The 22,129-nt window shown below is 41.4% G+C and overlaps 1 protein-coding gene across 1 annotated transcript in view; it reads right to left on the bottom strand.

The window, feature by feature from the left end:
• The window catches only part of LOC139016447 (cyclic AMP-responsive element-binding protein 5-like), a 236,228-nt gene extending 231,891 nt beyond the window's left edge, over nucleotides 1–4,337 (bottom strand). The window contains exon 1 of the mRNA XM_070424492.1: nucleotides 4,295–4,337. The gene's annotated coding sequence lies outside the window, so the exon portion shown is untranslated. The remainder of the gene's footprint in view (nucleotides 1–4,294) is intronic.
• Nucleotides 4,338–22,129: the final 17,792 nt, after the last annotated feature.

Here is a 22,129-nt window from a genome sequence, read left to right as displayed (position 1 = left end):
CAAACTACCATTCATTTAACTACCTATTCAAAAAAGCAGCAATACCACAAAGATACAGAAGTAAAGGCACAGTTTTCACTCTTTTGGTGGGAATGTTCTAACAAACTATTTGCTCATATATAAACTACATGAGGTCACAGCTGACTTCTAATTTCCAGGCAATTTATGGATATCAGCAATTTACATTTAAAAACAGTCGGCTTGAAGATACTATCAATTGAGCAAATGTGTTTACTCTTGAGTCAAGTTGGAAAATAAAAATCGCTATATCAGTCAGGATTTCAAAAGAACAGATTTATTTAAGTGCTACAAGCAAAGAAAATGGGAACATTTATAGGGAGGCACAGGTGAGTTCTTTCACTGTTTTCTCAGCTTTAAAACTAAACTAATAGCTGATATTCAGTCGTTAGCACCCTTCTTCCATGGAATACACAGCTAGGTTGGAATGTGGAGAATCTTTTTTTGTTTGTTTGCTTTATTTTTAATTTTTAGGCTCCCTTTTTAAGAACTCTTTCCTTATTAAAACTTAAGTACTTATTATAGTGATTCATAAAAGTTCATAGAATAAGGGAATTCTTACCTGATACATAAACATGCTCATAAACATTATTTTACCCAGGAAATAATGGTCTTATTCACACAGACACACACACACACACACACACACACACACACACACACCCTTCCACACAAAATGCTACCAAGTCCCAGGAAACTGACAAAAGCAACATTAATATTCAGTGCAAAAGACGAATCCCATTTCTGAATTCTATCTATGAAAAAACTAGACTGGCTTCATTTAACCAAACTGCAAAGTTCCCTTTCTGCTTAATAAGCATAATAAACAGCATCTTACCATTATCTGTAGAATAAATTCAGCAACGTGTTGCTTCCTGCAGTCACCAAATCAAGGTGTGTTTTTTTCTTCCTTTCTCTCTAGTAACTTCTTTTTTCACCAGCAAGATTAGGAAGACAATAAATCTGAGTATTTGCCTCAGTATTTCAGACACAAGATTGTGAAACTAGCCCTTAGTAAAAAAGAACAGGTCTGGTATTTTACAATCACTTTTGCAATTCAGAGGTACCTCCTGGCCTCTCGTACCTCCTCTCCTCTCTCGTTCTCTACGTTTCTTTTAGTAATGAGACTAATTTTTCCAGTAGTCTTTAACTCCCTAGATTTAACCAACATGGAAAATGTGACTAAAAACTTGTAGAACTGTCTAGCCTCCAACCCTACACAGAATCAACTTTGTTGTAAGTGTTGAAGAACACCTCGCAAGCAGCTACTTGCTCGCTTAGGCTCCTGAACTGCACAGCACAGAACGCCAAATAACAGTGCGCCATCTAGTTAGCAAGCGGCACTCTCCATTCCAGAAGGGGGGACACCTTCAAACCCTGGGAGTTAAGGACTTGTCAGGGTTCAGCTGCTCCGAAGGTCCAATTGTTTATTTAAATAAAAAAGTATATCACTACTGAGATAATCCACATGTAGAGGATATGGGAAAATTTAGGTTATAATGGCACTACAAACTTTTACATCTAACTTTGATTTACAAGATAAAAGCAAGTTTTAAATTAAAAGGGCTTTCTGTTAATAGAGCTTATTATTCTGAAGACGGGAATGATTTTCTTCGAAAGTTGTCCCTGGGTGCATGCCTATTATCTTTGCCTTTCCCCTTCCACTAATGAGCATTTATCTAAAGAGCCTGTTAATCCTCTGATGTGTGCTTCTGGTCAGAGGTAACAGTTTGAATAAAACCACTAATCACTGATCACTAAATCACTGATCATTAATCACACTCTTCAGTGTCCCTGACCCAGGCCATTTTTCCCTTTAGGTCAGTGCATCACAAACAAGAAGTTTAACATTTAGATGCACATGCATTTTGTGAGGGTTATACTATTTCATCTCTAGATGGAAATAAATAATAAATACAGCCCCAAACTTGGGGCAGGATTGTCAATTAGACCCCAGACAGGAGTTTCACAAATGCCTACTCTATAGCATGGCTTTCACTTTGAAGACAGTAGATCTGATTATAACCAAACATGTGTCCTTCAAGAAGACCCCACATACTCAGAATATAAATGTTCCTTTATTTAGCTTTGACCCACTCCAAATCAGAAAGCACCCAAACCCACAGGCCCTTTCATCCAAAACCCTGGTAGTAATTTTTTTATTTCTACTCCACACATACCCCAAGAGTTTTTACTTTTATTCCTTAAACATGTCACATATAGTTGTTTTTAGTTCTGACTCAATTCAATAACTTAGGTATTTAACTTCCTCTTTAAATTTAGAAATGGAAGGTTTAAGAGAAAAAAACACAGCAATTCATTACATGGTACTTTGGGTTCCAGGGCTCATTCCCTCACTTTGGAAATGAAACATTTAATCTTGATCCTTTCAGCTAAATTTGATTTAGTCAGCATCCTCACTACTTCTCTCTTGCACTGAGCAGTTGGAGAAAGGCGCTATGTAAAATTATTTTGTTTGCAATGGGTGTGTTGTTTTCCTAAGTCACCACAGGGACACAGTATTATCATAATGTCTCTAAACACTTCCTGAGATGCCTTTTCGATCAGGGCTGAGCATTTTCGCCCTGGAGAAGAGGGCTCGCTGGTGCCTTTCTTAAATAATAGAAAAGGCCAGATTGTGCCTGTGCTGATCAGGTACCATGCTCCCCTCAGACACCAGAAGCTCTTACCCACACTCCAGGGACAGTGATCGCCCGGGGAAACGCAGTAAAAGGCGGAGGCGGGGCCAGAGTGGTAACGGTGTGGGCGGGAGAGGGGGCGGAGGAGGAGGGTCCAGGAGGAGCGGGCAATAAAGATGCCCAGGGAACTGGCGATTGTACAAGTATGCTGGGGGCTGGGGGTGGAAAGCAGAGCTGCTTTGTCAGCATTTCTAAGCCCCCACAACCCTTGAATATCTGAAGCTGTTAATCAAACACTTACTGGCCAGCAGAATGACGTAACGGATGTGCATCCAGCCTTTATTCCTTGACACATGTCAGAGGGAGGGAAAAGTAAAAATCAAACACACTCTGCGGACTCTGACAAAATATACAAGCAGCTCACTCCAGTCCTGGCCTTGAACAAGCGTCAAGTGGGGGCGGCACCCATTCAGGGAAAGTTGGGGAGGGGGATGACAGGGTCTGGGCTTTATCTAGCTCATCCCTCCACCCCAACCCCCCAACAAATCTTTGGCAAAGAAGCGGGATACAGCCGGCGGGAGACATCTCCTTGGTTCCTTCACACGTTTTGCCCCTCTAAGAACTTTGTGAAAAGTTTAAGCGGTTCCCCGGAGAATCTGGCGTAGAGGTTCCGCAGCCGTGAACTGGCCCCCCGCGCCGCGGCAAAAGCGGCAGCTGTCACTTGGGGCAGCGGCGGGGAAGAGGTAGTGATGCCAGCGAGCATGGAACTGAGGGCGGCAGGAGCGGCTGGAGGAGCGAACGCAAGCAGAGCCTGGCCACTCTCAAGACTTCCGCGCCCAGAGCCTCTAAGAGCCAAGTGCCCTCCGAGAGCGACGTCCTCTCCAGGGCCGTGTGCCCACCGGCCGCGGGCAGCCCTGCAGGAGAGGTGGCAGCGGCAGGCTCGGCACCCAGGAGGGAGCGAGCCCCCGCGCACCCGCCTGTCCACCCGCTAGGTGACCCGGCGTCCTCGCCGTGCCCGCTGGAAGTTTGCAAACTTTCTCCGAGGGTTCGACCGCATCGCTGGGAGGTTGGGGACGCGGGGGAAGGTTCCTGGCTCGCCGTCTCCGCTGCCGCCGCCGCTGCCACCGCTTGACCGCACTTCTGGAGGGTTCCGCACCTTGCCAGGTCTCTGGAGGCAAACACACACCCCCGATTCATAACTGTTCCCCGTGTTAGGGAAACACACGCACGCTCCCACACACGCACGCACGCCAGGCGGACACTGCTCACTCCACGTTAGCATCCCTCCAGTCGCATGGCGCCCCGGCCACCAAGACGCGCTCCGGGATGGACAAGACGTGGGGTCTCTGGGCTGGCCTCAGGACACAGGAGAATTCCACAGTCCGTTCACCGGCATTTGGGGCCAGACTTCCCTCTGGTACAAACACAGATCACCCTCCAAAAAAAAAAAATGCTTCGCATCTTTCCTACTCCTTGCCCTGTGACCTGCCCATTGGACCAAGTAACCTCACGGCTGCTGCCAAGAACCAACCCCTGCAAACAAGTACACTCCCGAGATGGCTCCCTAGGCAAGTGCAACAAAAGTGGCCAAATGCAAAAGCCCCAGAAGTGGCCCAGCCGTATTTTTAGGAACTTACCAAACAAGTGTGGAGAAGGCAAGAGCAGAGCCTGGTTGAAGGGACCACGTTGGACTGAGCAAAGATTACAATACATTCTATTTAGAGTGCATTACATCACCCCCCCGGTGACGTCACGTGGGATTCCTGAACTTCTAAATCATTGCGGTCCGCGCGGGGGTGGGAGAAGGGGCGGGGCTGGCGCGCTGAGGGGGCGGGCCCCGCCCCTGCCCCGCCCTGACCCCGCCCCAAGGAGCAGACCCTGGTGCACCCGCTGGAGAGCGCGGCCGGCAGCGCAAGCAACAGCTTGCATAGCCCAGCGCCTGTGACAGGGCTCCCTGACATTAGTGGTGTGAGTCAGCTTGGAAACAATCCTCAGGGTTTCAGACAGGACCACGGAGGGGCCTGGTAGCATTTGAAAGGTGTGGGGGTGGGGGTGGGGGTCGGGGAGAGGTGAAGACAGGGTCCTGACGGGGGGCGGGAAGACTTTCTGTGAATATTAAGTGCAAGATGCTCCCCTCTTCCGTCACCAGCAGATGCCCAGCTCCTTTATAACTGCGACAGTCGTGACCCGATTACAGTGTTCCCTGAATCCTGGCTTCTCAGAGCACTCACTCAAAACTCCTTAATTGTCCCCCACCGAACCTCACACCCCAGGGTATTACTTTATTGAGCCCACTCACATGGAATACAAAGAACCCACCCTTTCCAACCCCCCCCCCCCCGCCCCCCGTTCGTGTTTCTGAGAAGCTGGAAGAAGAGTTCCTTTTGGAGGCGAAAGGTGAATCACAGCTAGAGCCAAGTGATGCGCCTGATTTAGATTCAGCGTCAGAGCCGGAATGGCCCTTGGCGATCACTTCCAGAGCCACAGACTGGCAAGTGGCAGAGCCAGAGCCAGAGCCAGAAGGCAGGATCCGCGCGCCTGGTCTGCGGTATCTTCCTGACAACTCCCAGAGAGAAGGAGCCTGGCGTTTTCAGCATCGGCCAGTCACCACCACCATTTCCAGCTTTATTTCCATTTAGATGTTCTCCCTGTGAGGCGGACTCCAGGGGAAGGCACAGGCTAAATGCCAGCCCATTCCAGACGACCTGTCATCCTGCAGCAGCTCGCACTTTGCAAAGCACTCACGCCCACATGAACTCCCTCGATTTGCAAAACAACCCAGCACAAGAAGAAGTGGGGCGAGTGTTATGTTTATCCCCATTTTACAGGTGAGCTGAGGCAGACTCCAAGAGGTTGAGGGGCTTGCCTGTAGTCACTTGAGCAAGTGGAGGCCCTGGTACCACCCCAACCCATTTTTAAGCCCCAGACCCCTACTGGGCTCCTTTCTAGAACCCTCTGCTCCTGGGTTTTTGGTGGTTAGAATTTCTGCTAAGGATGGAAGTCGAAGTTTTGCTTAGGAACAGTTAAGCCCCATTAACTAACAATAATTATTCCTGACATTTATGTAACATTTGACATTTATATAGCACCTCTCATCCCAATGCATCATAACCATGACTGTGCAGTTCACCAGAGAATCATGACTGGACTGGCTAAAAACTGTAATGTTGTGCCTGGATTGTCACATACTTCTGAGCTGGTTTTGACATAATATATGGAAGAGCCACAGGCTGGCATTTGTATTTCCTTTCCGTTTTTAAGTGTTTAAACAACTCCCTTCCCTTCAGTGTTCCTTGAGTCCATAGAGACCAATGACTTCGTTTCTCACAGCCTTATTCAGAACACTTCAGAGTTTTCTATTTGTTCTTTTCCACAAACAGCACTGAAGGAACTTGCAGAAGAAGGGCACCAGTCCTAACTTGAATCTTAACCAATAAAACTTTAAATATGACAGCTCAATTACCTGGGTTTACAGAAGGAAGCAACAATATACTGAGGAACAGCCCCCTTGCTCACATTCCCACTCAATTACCAGGACAGAATTTTCCACATAAAGCAGGTATCTACCTCCTTGTGCCTCAAAGAAAAAGTGTGAGACAATGGAAGACCAAATGTAAAGCAGAAAAGGAATACAGCTCAATATATCAGAGCTCAGTCTGAGAGTTTACCTTTTATTATCAGCTGACAAGTAGGACCAAAGGAATAGAATGGAAAATTGAATAAGCAAAGCCAAGGTGATCATCAAATATTTAAAAGCCTTTAAGTAGTTAATCAACAAATAAGCATAAAACATTTAATCCCCAGTATTCTCTAAACATAAACCCATAGATAGGAGTTTTAATGCAAGTAGTTCATAAATTTCTAATACTACCCAAACCACTTCTTGATCTTTAAAAATTATTGCTAACCTTTTGTTTGACATGCTGTCACTAGGTAAACAATGCCCCTGTCTGAAATACACATGAAACTTTTCCAATGACTTCCCCAATTATTTGATAATCAGTAGGTTACTGTCAGGCTGCCTAAGTTCAAAACATGGCTCTGTTGCTTGAGTTTTAAATAATCTCTGAGTCTCAGTCTCCTCATCTACATAATAGGAATGGTGGTGATAATAGTAATATAAGTGGGTTAAGAACTGTGCTATGTAAGTGCTTGCCCTCATTTTTATTAATGAAAGTAATGTGGCTAATGCTATGATAGGAGGGCATTCAGTGATTTTAGCAAACTTGCCCAAATAAAGAAAAGAAGTATGTTTCCCTATGCCTCTCCCAGCCCCACACTAACCCCTGCATGCACCATCTGTACCAAGCAGGCTCTCACCTGTAAAAACATGCCAACAGAGTCTTCATGTTTGCAAGCTCTAATTTCCTGCATGCCTTGGGCTCACCCAGTCTCTTCCAAGATCTCTCAGAGCCAAGATCCCATGGATGGTGCAATTCCAAGAAGCAGCCATGCAAGGGCATCTCTAGGAGTATCTCAGCTGATGGTGGCCATAACCTGGGGTATTTGCCCCTTGGGTACCAGCGCCACCTCCAGAAATGCCATTTTACTTACTAGGACTCAGCCCAGTATGGCCTGGGTGACATGTGGAGACAGGCACCCTTATACTAGAGTCAAGGTAAACCGTCTGGGGTACCACCCTTCTAAGATGTTCCCACATCTACATCACCCCCTTCCACAGGGTAGGGGCACAGGCAAGGAACAAGCACCTTTTCCCAAGGCATCATATTGGCTGGACTTATAGAGGGGCTAACTGGCATCTGTACTGACCAATGAGAATAGATGGGACCCCTGCTAAGTGGTTAACCCTTTAGTTGCTGGATCATGGGGCAGTGTAAGGGAGAGGCCAGGATTGCTGGGCCAGTGGATAGCACAGAGGTCAGAGCACTGGGTATTTCCTAACCTCTCTAGGAGAATTTTAATATTTTAACAAATATACAGCCTTACTAGTCTTATCTACTGAATATCAGGCCCGAGTAGAACCATTCCAGGAATCCTCAGATGGGGATAAATACTTTAGCCTCTTTCTTTGGATCTAGTCATTTCTCCAACATTCAACAAAGTTTAGCAGGTCTACTGAGTGCTGAGGAGGTAAAAGAAAAAAGTCTCCTAGGCTCCCACAGAAGTTCTCAAACTTAGTAGCATAAGAAGCACTTGGACAACTTGTTAAAATCAGTCTCTTGGGTCCGACTTCCCCAGGAATTTCAGTTCAAAGGTCTGGCATTGGGTCCAGGATTCTGCATTTGTGATTCTGATGCAGGTGCCGGGGGACCCCACTTTGAGTGACTCTGGTTTAATAAATTCATAGATGGGTAGCGACCTGAGAGGAAGCTGAGGAGGGAACAGGAAGAGTCTGCTGCCTGCAACACTAAAAAAATAGGACCCTCTAGCTGCCTCATAAAGACACACATCCCCTGAGCAAACCTGTCCTTGTCCCTTCTACTTACATCGCCCTTCTACTCACATCATTTAAGGCTTTTCTTAACTGATTTAACAGTAGTGATGGGACAGATGCTGCTGGGTTTGTGGTTAAACCCCTAGTTATGGTCCCAGCGAAGTTTCTCTCTCTTCTAAGATGTAATGTTTTCTCTGGAACCTGGCTGAAAATCATACGTTTCACCTATCCCAAAGAATATGAAAGTGTTAACATCCTTATGAAAGTTGCACTTATCTTAATGTGTTTTCCCTCCTCTTCTCTCTCCTCTCCTTTCCCCTCCCCTCCCCTCTCCTCGCCTCCTCTCCTCTCCTTGAGAACCTACTCCTTTTTCCTGCCTTTAGATTAAGTGAAAGAGATTGACACCTGCTCTGAATAATGACCCAGAATAATAGTGCTGTGTCAGCACAGTCCAAAAATTTTTTAGCCATTTCCTTAAGATCAATGGTAAGTGGAAAGTAACAGTTTTACAGTAATTAGGAGTGTTTTATATATAGGGAAGGTTCATCTAGACTAAAACATTATTGATATCACGTAAATTATTATTGAGTGTGGCCTCACATGAACTGATATTTCACATACCACCTCTTTCTATATCATCATTAACCACATGTTTAACTCATGTACTGCTGACGTGGAAGGTTATTCTCATCTCTTTAGGGGCATTTATAAGTACCTTATTTGAATGATTCTTGAAAATTTCAGTAGCTTTTAAACCTAACTGATCAGTGATTCCTCCTCATTCTTACATGATATAGAATATTTAAAACATGGAAAGTTCCTCTCAACCTCATTTGAATCCTGAGAATTACCCACTAAGGGAGTCAAAATATAATGCTTTCCCATCCCCCTCCCTCTTCCCCCACCCTGGTATAAAATATTTTGTCTATGGCTTTCACAACAGTGCCCTTACTTGACACTTAAGGAGAATCCAGTACTAACAGGACACTGGGACATTGTGCTGTTTAGAAAACCCGTCTATTTGCAGGACTGCTCCGGCTATTTAATGCCATGCCAGAGTCTGAGGGGAAGGAGAGAAGGCTGTTATTTGTGAGCACCAGCTCTGGTTCAAGCCCATTATGTATATTTATCTCATTTAATCCTGACAACTCTTGGTGAAAGGTGTAATTACTCCCGTTTTATTGAGGAGAGTATTGAAGCTCAGAGAGGCTAAGTAATTTGGCCAAGGTCACACAGCTAATAATGAAGCAGCTGGGTTTCAAACCTCGTTCTGACTCTAGAATCCCCTTTGCCCATTGCATCCTGCTATGGCATTTATTTCAAGACACTCCATCTCTCCTTTCACCCTTCTACATAACATCATTTGGTTTTGTTGCCAAACTCACCCACGTGTGTGCGCGCGCACACAAAGTTTGAAAACTCTTGTGCTTCTCATTAATATTTTTATTGGAAGTGTGTCCCTTCATAGGCCAAGGGGAAAATAGACGTCTTTGATGAAGAAGAGGGCCCTGTATAGCAAAATCCTGGTAATTCAGGCACATCACAGCCATGTTTGTGTTGGGGGAAGTGTGGTCTAGAGAAGCAGCAGCTGCCCTGAACACTTACTGTAACAGTGGGCTGCTGAACATGGCGCTTTGACCTTAGCCTCACTGAGAAGACATATCAGAGAAGGTAGAGAAGGTGGAGCTCGTGGGTGTGGAGGCTGGAGGGATACTCAAAACACTGACTGAATTTGCCAGAGGAAGACAAATGCAAAGACCATTAGGATTGCTGGAGCCCTATTTACTTCTTTCATTGCAATAGTTGCTCATCCATTTCCCTTTGATGGACTCAGACCTGGAGGATGCTATGTAAAAATGAAAAGGTTTAAATTGTATGACACCTTGAGAAAATACAAGGGCTTGATCTTCCTTTCCATAGCAGGAGAGGCCCATCATGGTCACCCTTTCAATTTTTTAATGGAAATATTTTTATTGTTTATACAGATTGTTAAAGTTATATATGCTTGTAAAAACCTCAAGTAAAACAGAAGTGTTTGAAATAGAAAGTAAATTTCTCCCTATAATCCCATCTGGAGAAAACCACTATTAATATTTGATGGATATCCTTCCAGAAATTATATTAACATTAAATTACATGAATGTGATCAAACTATACATTCTGTTTTCAAACTGACTTTTCCCACTTTATGATTTATTGAGGACATCTGTCCAGGGGACTACTATAATATGGCATCATCCTTTTTCATAGCTTTATAAGATTCTATTGTTTGTATTTAGTTAATTCACGATGAATGGATAGGGTATTCATGTAGTTTCCAATTTGTTGCAATTATAATCGTTGCTACTATGGACACCTGTTCATCTACTTATATATACACATGTGACTACTTTTCATAGAAACGGTATCTCAGGGTCACAGGCTATGCATGTGTTAAAGTATTGAAACAGATTGCTTGACAATCCTCCAGAATGATACTACCAGTTGACTGTCCAACATGCAATGAGGGAGTGGCTCCTTCCCCAAACCCTTATCAAAGGGGGCATCTTATAAGAGTAACTAAAGTCAGACATGAGATGTCAAACCAATGCAAGTTTATCTTACATGCAAAACTGAAATTGGTGGTTTCTACAGAGAATCCTACAAATGGAGAACTATACCACAAATATAAGTGATTTTAACAACAGAAGTGGCACTCACAAATCACCATAACAACAGCAAACCTTGGTTATTATGAATCAATAAAGTCTGTCCCACATATCTCATTCAATTAGGATGCCCTTGTGGAACTAGTATTACTATATATATAATGAAGAATCTGAATTATAGAGAGGAGCAGTAACATGCCTGTCTGTCTAATATGAGGGGACTGGGAGTTTTTTATCTTTTTTTATTGTGGTAACAATAAATTTGCCTTTTTAGCCATTTTTCAGTGTCTATTAAGTACATTCACACTGTTATGTGATCACCTCTATCTATTTCCATAACTTTTTCATCTTCCCAAATGGAAACTCTGTACCCATTAAACAATTACTTATTTCCTCTCCCCCAGAACTTGGATTTGAACTCATGAAACCCAAGGTTAAAGCCCAAAGGCTTAAAGACCAGGGTCTACTGCTTTGAATGGTTCCACCATGTTGTCCTTAATTTCACAACTCAGTAAGCTCAGGTTTTAGTGTGTTCTTTTTGTGAGTAGGGGCTGTGTGGCAAAGGAATAGCAGTCACAGAAACCTTCCAGAAGAACGGAAGGCTTATGGCAAAGGTGGATTGTCTGGGCACAAGTCAAGCCTTGGCACTGCTGACTTACCAATGCTGAGCCTGCCTGTGGCAGTTCTAATTGCTAAACATGAAGGCTGGGGTTTTACATCAAGCTGATGCATCAGTTAAAAAATAAAAATAAAAGGAGTAAGCGTTTCTATCTGGATTCACTTATCCAAATAAACCGACCCAGGGGCAGCTGTGGCATGGCAGAGCTCCTCGGAGCGAATCCTCAATATCTCACATCTGGAAGGAGAGGGCGGCACTGCATCCTCCAGAGACTGGTTCCAATCCAAGAGACCCAAACAGATGGGATCCTTACGACTCCTTATCTCTTTATGTAGGCCCCACCCATCTGAAATTTTGCTTCCCCAAATAGATCCTTCTGGAATACAGCTGCCATCACTCATTCTGCTGTCGAGGGGAGAGTGGTTGCCTTTTTAGAGAGGAATACCACTCTGTAAATCAGCCACCAGGCACTGTTTATCCAACTGATGGATGCCACACATCCACACATATGGGCCCGAAACCAAAGCTATGAATTTTTTTTTTCAATCCACATATTGGATTTTTTCTCTGAATTTTCAACTTATTATGCTGCTATCTTAGAACAAATTCTTCCCAGGAAATCAGGTTTCACATACCATTTAACCCTGCAATCAAGGTGCTGTCTTAAGAAAACTCCTCAAAAAAATGTCTATATATCCTCGTGGCATTTATTTATTTTTTATTTTTAAAATATACTTTTTATTGCTGATAGTATTACATATATCTTCTGCCCCCCCTCCCTTAACTACCTCCCCAGGTCTTTACTACCTCCTCCTGGCATTTAAAATGTAGTATAATCTGTCTTCATAAAAGGAGATCCCGATTGTTCCTTCTTTACATATTCACAGCCCAGTGAAATGAAGAAAGTCTAAATAGTCCAGAGCATAAGGAGGAGGGGAAGGGACAAAGAGACAAAGGAGACAGGTGTAGACCGAGATGGGGACAAAGCAGAAGAATACAGAAGTCACGGCTCCATTCTTACTGTGTCACCTGGAATTCCTCAACTTGCCAGAGAGAAGGAAAAATAATAGCATCTAAGAGTGATGGTTGTGATTTTAAAATAAAAAGAAATTGCAATTAAAATGATTAAACTAAGTAACGCAGACATAGAAAACATAGGAAAAAATATATACTTCCTGTGCACTGAAGCCTCTGATCCCATTAAAGACTTAAATAATATCTTCCCGACATCATGACTGTAGAAATAACATGTTACTTTTATACTATGACATCAAGAGATTATATTACCTGTTTATGAAAAAATGTTTAATTTTCCATTTTTAAATGACACTGATATAGATTAGTATATATTATGGAATTAGATACCTTTGCTATGCCAGCTAGTTTTATATTTTACTATAAACATCCCCAACAGGTGCAAAAATACCACCTAAAATAAAACTAAAGATAATGTATCTATGACAATAAAAGCGCTGCCTTAAATCCAAAAAGAAGAGAAAGTACATGTATATTCCCATCATCCCACATTTTTCTTTCTCGGGCATGGTGCCACATATATATATATATAAGCCTTTGTATCCTATGATTAAAAGAAAATAAGTGTAGAATCATGTTTGCTACAGTCTGCTGCCAAAAGCCCATGTCTACAATCCATCATTAAAATGTGACAGTGTATGGCTACAAAGAAAGCAAAATCTCAGTCGTCATGCTCATTTGCAAATGTTTCAGAGGCTGAGATTGTTTGGCAATCCTGCTGTTTCTAGGTTATTTGTGGAATAACCAGTTTATTGAGCTGATGATTGCCTGGTGCCTGCACTGCACTTCTGACTGAGATCTTTCTTCTCTGCACTTGGCATTGACTTGTGCTACGTGGCCAGGGAATGCATGCATTCAGCAAACCCAAATTCTGGAGTTCCAGCCCACCTCTCCTTTGTCCTTGCCAATCTGATTTCTGAGGAATTTGCCTAGAGTTGCTACAGTAAAATAAATTAATTAATAAATGAATGAATGAATGAATGAAAAAAAACTCCTTGCCCTACTCCTACTTTGCAGACCATTTTATAGACTACCTCCTTTTAGCTGGAGATTCTTGGCCCCAGTAAGGAAAAGGGGTTTTATACCTTTATTGAAACGAGACCTGTTTAGGATATTCTCTGCAATTGGAGCACATCCCACTGCATGTAATACACAATGTAGACCAACCTGTTGCAACCTGGAGAATAGTGCAAGTCAGATATTTGCTACCCAATGGAGCCAATTAGAAAAATACAGCAGGGGGGAACCTTGGTTAAAACCAACCTTGTCTGGACATGCAACAAGGCTATAGCATGAAGGAAAACTGAAAACAGAAATATCAAGATCACTGAGAAGGCAGGGCCTCTCTTTCTTCCTTTACTTTGTTCCTAACAAATGTTCATCTTCATCCACTCTAAATTATGTCACTGGAATGAAGATGGTATAAAAGGGAAATTCATACTGAAAAGCCAGTGTGGAGAGAAAATGCCCTTGACCATGAATGGAAATGGCTGTATCCTGCTTTGGAACAGGTTTATCCCCCTTGAGAGTAGGTGAGTACCCCAAGCTAGTTGAATCTTGGAATCTAATATTATCGTGAGATCAGTAGACATCATTTAAAAGAGTTTGTATTTTTCTTCCATGAGAAGAGCCTAATATCGGCCCTTTTCCAAGGAAAATTTAGACAATGCTCTCAAGAAGGTAGTAAATTTCATCTAAAAAACTCCAAATAGTTTCTCTTAAAATCCCCCAGAGAAGTAACTGTAGTCCTTTTCCTTCTTCAGAGAAGATAAGATGTATTATTTCATAATAAAATAACTTTGAACATTTCCAAATACATAAAAGTTACTCTAATTCAAAGAAGGTATAAAACCAACAGGTGTGCTAAAGTAAAACAGGAAAGTTTCTTTTATGACTCCTCTACAAAAAATAAATAAAAATGCAAGGGTTAGAAGATAAATTTCCAAACACAGTTCTTTTTATGACAAACTTTTGAACACTATCCTTCGTAAAACCAAATCAGACCTGAACACTCAGCAGGCATAGCATAATCACTGAAATATAGTGTGGCACATACTCAAATGTGGGTAAAGTTTGTGCCAGATATCGAAAGATGAGGTGCTCTAATCTTAACACCCGTCTCCCCACAAGACCATGTTACCTGTCTTAAGGACTAATTTGTCTGAAATTAAGATAGCTACTCCAGCTTTCTTTTGGTTAGAGCTAGCATGCTATATCTCTCCCCATTCCTTTACTTTTAATCTATATGCATCTTAATATTTAAGGTTGGTTTCTTGTTTCTTTTATCCACTCTGACAGTCTCTCTCTCTTTTAATTGGTGAATTTAGACCATACACATTTAAAGTGATTATTGAGTAGTTGGAATTATATCTACATATTTATAACTGGTTTCTATTTGTTGCCTTTGTTCTTTTTCTTTTTTATTCTTCCACATTTTTCTGCTTTCTCTGCTTTTAATTGAGCATTTTATATGAATTCATTTTCTCTTAGCATATCAATACTTTAAAAAAAAACTTAATCGTTTCCCTAGGATTTGCAATATACGTTTACATTTTAATCCAAGTTCACTCTAATACTATACCACTTCACACTAGTCCAAGTACCTTATAAGAGAGAATTCCCAATTCTTCCCTCCCATTTCTCCCATAAGTATGCTTTCCTTTCTCTTATCCATAAATTATAATCACCCCACACATTGATGCTACTATTATTTTGAACAGACTGTTTTCTATCAGATAGTTGTTGATTTTCAATTGTGAGGATGGGACTAATGACCTCCAAGCTCTTTAAATATTGGATGGGAAGCCAGAAGTCAACTTTAATTTATATGACATTGAGACTAGGAGAGCAGAGGAAGGGTAATTAAGATCTAGCAGAAACAGTAATGAGACTAGAATCCATAATCAATCATCAGAATGGCAGCGTAACCAAGAAAAGTTGAATAAGTGGGAAGATGGGTGGAAATGGAGCAGAGAGAACGGATAGGAGGAGACTTGTTTGAAAACTAAAGCTTTAAACTTGTTGCTTTCTTTATGAAATACAGAGTCTGAGGAAACAAGATTTCTGAGAGGAGTATCAGACCCAAAAGAAATATTTGATGTTTCTTGGCTAAAAAACATTGCTACTTTGTAGGTTGAAAAATATTGCTATGCTCAAAAGGACAAATAAGTAAATAAAGAGGCAAGATTAAACCTCAACTCACCAAAACTGAAATTGTGTCACAAGATACACAAGGTCTGAGTTATGGGGTGGAGGCAACCTGTAGCTAGAATCTCTCTTCAGCCTTCCCTCCCTCCTTTCCCTTAGAAAATGAGGATTTGACTAGGTAAATTATAAGACTGCTCTATACTAAAATTCTAAGATTCTATGAAGATTATATATGCACTGAAAATATTGATCCACTAAAGGCCCAGTACACAAAATTCGTGCACTTGGGGGGAGGGTCCCTCAGCCCAGCCTGCACCCTCTCGCAGGCCAGGACCTCTTGGGGGGATGTCCACCTACTGTCTTCAGACTTCCCTCTCACAGTCCGGGACCCCTCACTCCTTACCACCCGCCTACAGCAGAGGCGGGAGAGGCTCCCGCCATCACTGCTGTGCTTGACATCCGTGAACCCGGCTTCTGGCTGAGCAGTGCTGCCCCTGTGGGAGTGCACTGACCACCAGGGGGCAGCTCCTGCGTTGAGTGTCTGCTCCCTGGTGGTCAGTGAGCGTCATAGCAACCAGTCGTTCTGCCATTGGGTCTATTTGCATATTAGGGTTTTATTATATAGGATCATTGTTCAAGGGCAACAGAGAATTACAAAGACCCAAAGGTAAAACCCTGCAAGAGAAATACTGCATAATCCATAAGGTATAGTCCCTCCAATTCAATCCTCGGCTGCAGACACAAGGCCATGGCATATATAATGAACCTGCCACTTGAGGACAATCAAAGAAGAGGCAACTACATGGAGTCCCAGAGGCTAGGATCTCCTGAACCTTCATGCAGCCCCTCTGATGGAGAACAGGGAGAACTCTTTTGACATTCCTAAAACAGCCACAGTAGGAAAGGAAGGATGCCCCATGGATGGACCCTAGCTAGGATGCAAAGCTTACTGAGAAACAGACCCCCAAACACAGAAAATAAAAATTCTCCTTAGAACAGGGAAGGTGAAGAGCAAGGAACACTAGGGTAGGAAAGCAGAAAACAAGGAGATGGAGATGGAAGGTTGATTTATTGTTCTGATATTTAATGAGAAGAACCACATCCAATCACTCCTGGAGGCCATGGAAATACTCCAGGTGAGCTGAAAAAGTGTCCTATAGGTAGCTGCCACCAAAAGGGGTACTGAGGGCCACAGACTGCCCACCAGAATTGGAGGAGACCTTATACCAGTAGACCGTATAGCATGGTGACAGATTCTCCACTGAGAAATTCTTCAATGGTCAGTTGATCTCATTTTGTTTATTTTGTGTAATATTTACATTGGAAAGCATGAGAATATTTTAAATACAAGTTTTATTTGCTCACATAATTATTTCCCAAAATATTTATTCTATGGCATGTAATAGCCTGTGATTAGAGACAAATGAAATCCAATTACTATCAAGGAAAGAAGAGGGAGGTAGAGGAACATCTATTGAGTGCTTATATGCCAGCACTGTGCTAGGCTACTCAGATGAGGTCATTTAATCCTCACATCACCCTCTCAAAGAGGTATGATTACTCTCTTCTTACACATGAGGACAATGTCCAATTTTTTGAGGACACACAAAAATTGTACTTACTGAAATCTATAAGAAGTCTGAAGAACACACCAACATATGAAAAAATGTTTTTGATAAAATTATGATATAGTACTAAATCTGAAAGAAAAAAAGCCAGGTGATGATACAAATATAGTTGTTTTATACTATGAATGATTGTTAAGTAAAAAAAATTAACAGTAAATGCATTAAGGTGATGGGTGAAACACTAAGTGGATTGTTTATTAAAAAAATAAAAATAAAAGTTATCAACAAAGACTTGTAAAAATTCAATCAACAATAAAACAAATACAACAGGAGGCATGTAATGCATATTATATCATATTCAACTCATCTTCCAAAGAGTTAAAAATGCATAAGGAAAGTCTGAGTTTGAGTCCAAATCATAAACTTGACTTGAACTCTGTTGTCAATTGCCAGGGAAAGCATTCCAGACTCTAAGAAAACTGTTTGATTTTTTTTCCCTTCAGAACATGGATAAAATGCTGGAGGGCTTGGGGGGTTGGGGGAGGGGGGCCTGGCATGTAAATTGCAGCCACCAGGAGAAAACCCCTGTACTAAAAGTGACACTTTCCAAGTCATTTTCTTACAGCCCCTTATAATGCTGCCATACAGACAGGGTAAAGATGGGACAGGGAACTCTTCTGGTTTGAAATCAACCAAGTGATGCAGAAGAAAAAGAAGCCCTCTGCCAAAACCCCAAGATTAAAGTAATAAGGAGAGAGGTGTCTGTTGGCATCAAGAAGAGTTTTGTAAACAACAGATGCAAGACAGCAGAGCCTCCAAAAGAGAGATTTCTTTTCGGTGCCACTTTTGGAGAGGGATCAGTAATGTATTTCATTTCTGGTTTAATAAGGTTATTAACAGTTGCTGTTTTTTTTAAAAGAAAAAAGAGCAAAATAGTATTTTCTGTGAAGGTTTGCCGATAAGCATTCGTGCAGTAAAGAATTGTGTGCCTTTTTATGCACAATCTACACAGTAGAATAAAACACTATCTACATGAGCTTCCACACAGAAGAGCAATTAATTAACTTATGTTGGTGAACAGTGTTCTCACTGAAACTTATTAAAAGTCTGATTCATCTGCAAAGCCCCAGGCAATCATCAATTGCCTCATAATAATACCAAAGAAAAATAAGCTACGGTTATGTTCTCATTTAATATCCTAAGAAGATCCTCTTTGCCCTCTGTCTTTGTTTGAAAATATCTCTATTAAGAGGTTGTGTTTTTTTTAACTCTCCCATTTGACATGAAATATGTTATGGCAGGGAACTGTGGGAGTAAATTACAGAGCCTCCAGGATACCAGATTAAGAGGAGAAGCTGGACTTTCTCAAAGACACACAAATCATTCAACATGTAGCACAACAGGGCATACAGTGTGTTATCGATGCCGAGTTCCAAGCACCATTGTTAATACAGACCAGAAGAGGAATTGTTCATTAAATAATAAAAGGGGGGAGGGGGAGGAGAGGGCACACTCAGACTTCAGCGCTAAAAAAAAAAAAAAAGCAGTAGAGGGGGGATGCTTTCACAAGGATTAAACAGCTTAATAGTTATTAGTCTGCTTAGGATTTTGGTTTAATTCAATTCTCCCAAATATCAACCTAATGACTTCTAAGCAGAGGTTACAGTTTATGAACCATGTATTTTTTTTTAAATGTTTTGTATAGTTGACAATATCAATAGCGCCCTCTACAGCAAGTTTCAAAGCCACATCTTGGGTTTTCTTGAATTTGGGGGAAAAAAGGCTAAGTAAGGTGAATATCATGAGAACAAGATGAAGCATTAAATACAATTGATAAAAATTGAACACAGTTTTTAAATGTTGATTATGTTTTCATTTCACATGTAAATTTAGGAATTTGGAATGAAGCAAAACAAAACCACAGCTGGTAGCCCTAGGTTATTCTATATTTGTGTGTGTACACATACATATTTTGCTGTTGATAGTGGTGGTGGTTTCTTGCTAACACTCAGTCATTTGAGAGAGGAACACTGAAATTCCTAATTTGTCTTTTTTTATATTGAAATCTCAAAAACCTATTGGCTTTCCATATTCTAAGTTCTGCTATTTGCGACATTAGTATTACTCAGATTTTCAAGATGCAAATAGAGTTCATTTTTTTTTGAAGAATATACAAATAACTAATGTACATATCTTTCAAATTATGCTTATTTTCCCAACGTTCAGTAGAAGTGCTTCACTTAAGACTTTTGCATGTGAGAAAGTCCTGGCGCTGATAAACTCTGCCCATCTGAATCCTAAAAATGAGGCTGTTTACTAACTGCAGATAGTTTCTCTCTGATTAGTGGCCTCAGACCCAAATTCAGAGCCAGAATCTGCTTGAAGAAATCATTACAACTAAATTTCCTGCTCATGTCACTACAGCCTTGGAAGTCAGAGACACAGGCTTCTTATCTCACAGCTGTGATACATCAACTGGCCTTGTGACAATGATTTAATCTCACCTTCTTTTAGCAAGTTATCACAACGGGGGGGGGGGGGAGGGGTGGACTGACTTCTGATTTCAGTGCTATCTCAAGAGTTGCTAGGAGTGACACAACAAATGCCAACTAGGAAGGCCTGTGGTTATAAATTTTCAGGGAAGCCCAGCTGGTGTGGCTCAGCATTTGAGCATTCACTGACCAAGAAACCAGGAAGGCATGAACAAGGAGTTCGAGGCTCAGGTCTAGTGTTCATGTTGCTCTAGCTTTTTAAAGTCAATTAACTTTTCTGGGGCCTTTGTGTCTTCATCAGGAAAAATAATGAAAAACTTCTGTTTGGAGAAAAATTTAGAACTTGATGCCTAGAAATGCTTGATGAAATCTAATAAACATCTTTTTAATAGTTGCACTATAAGAAAGGGAGTGTAAACAAATGGTTGAACTCATAAGAGCTGGAAAAACAGGTGTTAGCTGAATCTATGGCTATCCTGTAGGCATTTGCCAATCTTTATAACCAAGAGGCTTGGATTTTACTGGCCACAATGGGGTCTAAGCAAAATGAGAATTGGAAATGAAACCTCATATAAAGTTAAAATAATGAAGGGTGGGCCTCCCATTTAAACCACGTAAAGGGAAATAGCAAGGAGGTCTTTGTCTCAACCTAGGTTCTTGGTTGGAATATTGCATCTTTCCAAAAAACAAACAAACAAACAAACTTTAAGTATGTTTTTATTGATTTTTTTAAGAGAGAGAGGAAGGGAGGGAGACAGAGAGATAGAAACATCAATGAGAGAGAAACATCATTGATTGGCTGCCTCCATGCCCCCACCCGCCCCATACCGGGGATCAAGCCCACAACCCAGGCATGTGCCCTGACTGGGAATCAAACCAGCGACCTCTTGGTTCCTGGGTCAACACTCAACCGTTGAGCCTCTCACACCGGCTAGGCTTCCCTGACAATTTATAACCACAGGACTGTCCTTTGAAGGTCTGGGGTTAAATTGGGACTATCTGTGCAATCCAGAAAACCCCAAACCAAGAAACAAACCTAATGTGGACCCACGTGGGTAGTGACTTCCAGGGCCTGGCAGAGATAAACACAGATTGTCCCTGAGGGACTCACTCTCAACAGGTCTTACAGGGTTTCTACAGATAAAGCTGAATAGAAACTCAAAATCCAAAACTATGTGAGAATCAGCAGAAACCATAACAGCTGAATTAGACCACCAAGAATTTTGAATATTAGAATGGATGATACAGGATATAAAACAAATAGTTATAAAATGTTAATGAAATAAATATTGAATAAAAAACCTGAAAAGTAGTAACATATTTTCTCAGGTTTTTCAAAACACCAGGCAGATTTGAAAAAGGACCCAATATTTAAACAGCTAAAAATGTAATTTAAAAGCATGGTGGATAATTTAATAGACGAATCATGGTTGAAGAAAGAATTGGTAAAATGGAAGATAACACTCAAGAAATTAACCAAAACAAAGGTGAGAGACAAAGATATAGTAACTGTGAAAGAATATTTATGAGAAACAAAATAGAATGAGACACTTGATAAATATCTAATTGGAATTCAAGAAGGTGATTTTAGAGAAAAGGCCAGTAATAATGGCATAGGATTTTTTAAAACAAATGAGAGATATGAATGTTCAAATTCAGAAAGCACAAATCCCAAGGAGGGTAAATTCACGCCAAGACCCAGCCCGGTAAAGCTGCAAAGCACCAAAGACATAAAGGCCATACTGAAAATATAGAGAGGAACAAAGATTATCCATAAAACAACTGTTACACTAGGACAAGACTATAGTGAAATAAAATCTGTAAAATGTTTTGAGAAATGATCAACCTACAATTTTACATGTAGCAAAATACCAGGATAAAGACATTTCACACAAACTAAAAGTGATGCAGTTTACAGCCAGAGAACCCTCAATTAAGGAAATTTGAAGAATCCACTTCAGAAAGGATAATTATCACAAAACAAAGGTCTAAGATACCAAAAAGCAAGGTAGTCCAAGGAAATGCAAATAAGTGGATGAATCTAAACAAACATGGACAGTATGTAGAACAATAGCATTAATGTTTAAATGGGGAAAATGGGGAAAGGTAGTCTTAAAATAACGGACAACAATATTATGTAAGATGCAAGGGGATTGATCAGAGTAAGCAGACAGACAGGTATATAGATGTATTTATATAACTATTTGAATCAGATAAAATGGAGCTCTTCTTGGAGAAGTGAGGTCAGGAGATTCTTCTTACCAGCTGGGATTCACCCAGGAACTATGACCATGAAGCCATAGGGCTGCAAAGAATGGGCTGGAAACTCACTAGACTGCATTTTATCTGGGAAACCTTGCAATGCTAACATTCTGTATCTATTATTTTGTTTTCGTAATATTCATATATATATTTAATCCGAGGATATTTTTTCATTAATTTTTTTGAGAGTGGGAGGGTGGGAGGGAGGGAGAGAGGGAGGGAAGGAGGGAGGGAGGGAGGGAGAGAGAGAAACATCAACGTGAGAGAGAGACATTTTGATGGGTTGCCTCCCATATGAACCCTGAC

The sequence above is a fragment of the Myotis yumanensis genome, unplaced genomic scaffold, assembly GCF_028538775.1.
Source record: "Myotis yumanensis isolate MYYU_CA2020_CCGP unplaced genomic scaffold, mMyoYum1.0.hap1 SCAF_9, whole genome shotgun sequence".
In the NCBI taxonomy this organism is placed as follows: domain Eukaryota; kingdom Metazoa; phylum Chordata; class Mammalia; order Chiroptera; family Vespertilionidae; genus Myotis; species Myotis yumanensis.
This window is presented reverse-complemented; position numbering and strand designations above follow the sequence as displayed.